A 4,779-nucleotide genomic window follows, 5' to 3' on the forward strand; every position below is an offset into this window, starting at 1 on the left:
CCATGTGGATGTCGCTATTTGCAACCGTGTACAAAGTTGATTAAGTTCTATCGAACATTGCTTCTGTAATTGAGAATTTAGTTGATAATCTAGAGGATAAACTTTTTTTTTTTGTATTTTTTATAAATTTTGATGGATTGCTCCATTCCTAAAAGCTAGCTTTTTTGGTTGCAAGATTGACAGCTTCATGAGGATGACCAATATTCTATTAGAACGAGGAAGCCTTAAAGATGAGGAAGACCAATATTCATTCAAAATTATGAAGGGCGATGTTCTTCACATGTAGACCTGCTAACTGATCAGACCTAAATAATCAAAAAGATAAGGGACCTGATTTGTACCCAACAAATTTTTGATATCCACAACAATTTCTTATGATTAGACAATTTTACCCTTTTTCCTATTTTACCAAACTTTACATCTTACCCCTTATCACTAAAAAAAATACTTTTACCCCTAGATTTTTTTGTTACGTATAAACTTAAAAAATATCAAACATGTGTACATATTATACTTCACAATAACTCTTTCCATTTCATCGACTTCATTTTCATGGGTTCTGACCTGTTCATCTTCCTCACCATGAACACAGAAATTAGTTTCTCTCTGTAATGTCATCTTCAATAAACGACTCTAGAACCTTTGGTTCTCTAAACTGTGTCCTTTCACTCTTTTCACCCAAATCATCACACCATTAGAGTGGTGAAGATTCCTACCATTAATAGACCAGGAGCGTAACCTAGATAACGAACAGAAGAAACAGCAGTTACATGAGGCCAATGTCTTCTGATAAATAAACTGAAACCAGAAGTTGTCTTCTTCGCTGCAACAGAGCACCAAAGGCTCTCCAATAGCAGCCACTTTCAGTCTTCATTGAAAACCCCAAATTTCCCCACTGATACCCAACGATTATGATCAATAATACACACAATTCCAAATCAGTTCACGATTCTAATTCAGTGATTTTGCAAACCGGTTAATACACACATTGATACATGTTTGTACATGAAACAATCAAAAACTAGAAACAAAATTGAAATTGTACAAGACATTAGTGTGTACCTGTAATGATATGTGATGGGCGACGGCGGTGGAGTCAGCTGGAGGTGGCAACGGTGGTGGAGAAGCCGGAGGCAGCGACTGGGGTGAAGCAAGCGCGGTGGGCGATGGTGGAAGCGAAGGCCGTATCTTTTTTTTGGGCGAAGGTTCGTAACTGATTGTGATGACAAGTGGGGAAGGGTTGTAGAACAGCAGGGTATAAATAAAATATAAAATAAAGAAAGGGTATAATTGTCTATCCCTGTAAAATTGTTGTGTACGACAAAATCGTATTGTGTACGGATCAGCTTCCAAAAGATAAGGAGGCTTCAGTTTTATTGTTTAAGAATACATGTGAAGAAGATCACTTGCATTTGTTCAAGAATTCTATATTTAAGCATGCTATGTTTTTTAAGAATTTATTTCATTTTTATAACATTATTTTTATAACATTCTGTTAGAATATATATAATTTTATTACAATATTTATAACTTGTTATTTTTCAACTAATGTTTCAACAATGTTGTTTTTTTTAAAGATATTCATTTAATCAAAATATATATTTTGTCAGAAATATATATCCTGACATACTTAAAGATGTTCATTTAATCAAGAAAACTAATTATCCCTAAAAAATTTGAAATTTTCCTTTTTTAAATCTATCTTAACCGACTAAAATACTCTTATAGTGAAATTAAATGGTATTTTCAATTATTTTTAATTCAATAATAGTTATTAGTTATTAATCAGTTTTGTTAAAATAAATTAAATGATTGGTCCAAAATCATACCTACATCCGCACAATAAATAGTTAGAACACAATAATATATATATATATATATATATATATATATATATATATATATATATATATATATATATATATATATCTCCCTTTCTAATAAATAAATAGTGTTAATATCATTGTGCCATGTGTCAAACTCTTAAATCAATATCAATATTACACAATATTAGGCCACGTGTCGTCATTTTGCTTCTCCATTTTCAATCCCATATAATCAGCAATATTTTCATCACAATCCCAATAAATCATGATGAAAATCGAATCAATATACCTCCTATTTATCTCTCTGAAAACCCTAAAAGTCATTCAACACTCTTTGCAATCGTTGTTGATTAGACAACGAGAAAGGAACTGATGTCGACGAACCAAGGTAAAATCGACTATCATCCCATATTTTTCTGATCTTGGACTGTGATTTCAGATGAATGTTGATCCGATTCATTCTATTTGCCGATTTTGGTCGGATTATGTGTGAATGTTGATCTGATTCATTCTATTTTTAATTTTACTATGTCAAGAACTCCATCTAAATCCCATAAAATCAGGGCTTAAATCACGAATCATGCATGTATCTTACTTTCAGATTTCTTCATTTCAGTCTTTATGGGTTCATAATCGTGGAGGTCATAATTTGAATCACAAAAAAAAAGCGTCTTCAATTGGTATGTTTCCTGTGTCTTCTTTAATTTACAAAAAAAAAATTGTTTTTGTTTGGGATTCACTGTAAGTAATTATTTGTTGTCTAATGCAATTGATACCAAATAACACTCTCCAAGTCTTCACCAAAACAATATTATTCTTACCTTATGTTATGTAAATGAAGATGGAACACGACATGAAGAGATTGTTAGTCAATGTGTCACGGAGGTAGCCAGAGCCACATGAATTCTCCCTCCCATGTTTGTGCTAAAGAACATGAATTTGGAGAATGAAAAGCTCGTACCAATTCAACAACCATTAGTAAAAATCAAATAAAAGTTGAAGCAATTCAAGTGACTGTCTTGAAGATTATGCCTACCATGTGCTCGATTTAATGCCAAGCTGAGTTGCATTTTATTTTCTTACTCTATTCAATAGCCTAAAAATTATATCCATACAATGAATAAATTATTTGTAGGTGTCTCATTTATTTGTTTTAAGGGATAATAAAATGGGCCTCAAATATCTTTAAACATTTATAGTTGATTCATGGGTACCCTGATTATAGAAACATGTTATACAGACCATGTACTTGGATGTGCATCTGATTAAAAATGATTAGTTCATCTAATTGTTGATGAAGATTATTAAATTCTCTTGTACCGGTTATCCTGTAATTGGGAAACATCTTGATTTTGTTAAGCTTTTGAAGTAGGTTGATACTCTTTCAGTGGTTATGTATAATTACATATCAAACACCTTGATAATATATCTAAATCACTTAAGGTATTTTCTGCTATTTTTTGGATTTAACCCTTTAAATTTGGGCTAAATTCAAGAAATAGAAATGTGCTTTCAAATTTTGTTTGTTATAACTCCCCTTACATCCTCTGAGTAGGAAAAAAGTATCATGAAGTATGATAAACGAGTGGTGATTGTCCAAAAGGTGAAAAAATGATTTAAATACCGCATCATATGAGGTCAAGAGTGAATAATAACTTGATGTAAATCTTACAACATCTTGCTTATATGTCCCTCCTTTACAACAGCTTTGCAGTTGTCCCTTTTTATGACTTTTATTACGAAAATGTCTGATTTGTGTTAACTATAACATCATATTTTTTGTCCCAATTTACATCAGGTCAGATTATTTGGTGTGTTTGGTTGCTTAAAACATGTTTATATGTTGAATTTTCCCTGAAAGCTCAAAAAATTATGGTGTAATACCTAGATACTTAAAGTAAACCACTCATTTGCTCATGTTTTATTCGACTTTGCTGTAATTTTTGTGGATTATAAACAATTTGATTTAGGTGTTGACGGTAAGAGGAGCTGTAATCGGAAAGTGGGTGTGCGAAACGCTACCTGATAGGCATTTAGGACAGTTGATTCATTTTTGCCCATTGATGTACAGGGCAAGGGCAAAATCGACCAAGTCAAGGCTAAAAATGAAAATTCAAATTCAATTTCTACTCCAAGTCATGTCTTTCATAAAAAAACCCAAAATCAACATTGATGAACATGGGTTGCTTTATCAAGGGCAAAATCGTCCAAATCAGTTCCAAAAATGAGATTATATTTTAATTTTCACACAAGAATCTACCATCACCTTCTCTTTAGAATAATTTCAGCAATCAGTATTGAGATTAAGTTACACATAAACAAAATATTAAAATTTGTTTCAATCACTAGGACTATTGATTTCTATGGTGCTTACTACTTATTTATTTACATTTATGTATGTTAGTTATACATAAAATTTTGACATCTTAGATTTTTAACTTCTATGTGAAACTTTATCATTTTATTAGTTTTCAAAAACGTATTGAATTTTTGAAAGAATCATGTCATGTTTTAAACTTTATGCCTCTTAGAATCACATGTTACCAATATATCTTTCCACATCCATCACAAGTAATATTCATGTATATTTTATGTTTTCTTTTTGTATTTAAATTAAAAATTACATTAAAATAACAACGAAATGACTTGAAGTATCTTTTTATCCCTAGCAACGAACTATCTTTCTTTTCCTTTGCTGACTTGATGTAAATGACTTGAAGTTTTTCATATAAGTTTTGTACCTATTTCTCATTTTAGTTGTATCCAACTGGACAAAAAATAATTCTATCAGTGTATATTTGAAAATAACAAGCTATTTATGAGTGTTTAGGTGGCTTTTGGTGTGTTTTTAATATGAATTTTGTTGATGTGGTAGATTTTGCCAAAGATGTAGTAGATTTCTAATGGAATGAAAAGCAAAGTATGTATATAATTCTTTATAAATTGATGATTT

The 4,779-nt window shown here is 31.0% G+C and overlaps 1 long non-coding RNA gene across 1 annotated transcript; it reads right to left on the bottom strand.

Moving 5' to 3' along the window:
• Positions 1-318: 318 nt before the first annotated feature.
• LOC145107612 (uncharacterized) lies at positions 319-1,221 on the bottom strand. The gene is made up of 2 exons (XR_013707904.1): positions 1,063-1,221; positions 319-895 (listed from the first exon to the last, which is right to left on the bottom strand). It is a non-coding gene; the product is annotated as an uncharacterized LOC145107612 (long non-coding RNA).
• Between the last annotated feature and the right edge of the window lie 3,558 nt (positions 1,222-4,779).

This window comes from Lactuca virosa, chromosome 1, assembly GCF_052849685.1.
Source record: "Lactuca virosa cultivar CGN04683 chromosome 1, Lactuca_virosa_CGN04683_v6, whole genome shotgun sequence".
Lineage (NCBI taxonomy): Eukaryota > Viridiplantae > Streptophyta > Magnoliopsida > Asterales > Asteraceae > Lactuca > Lactuca virosa.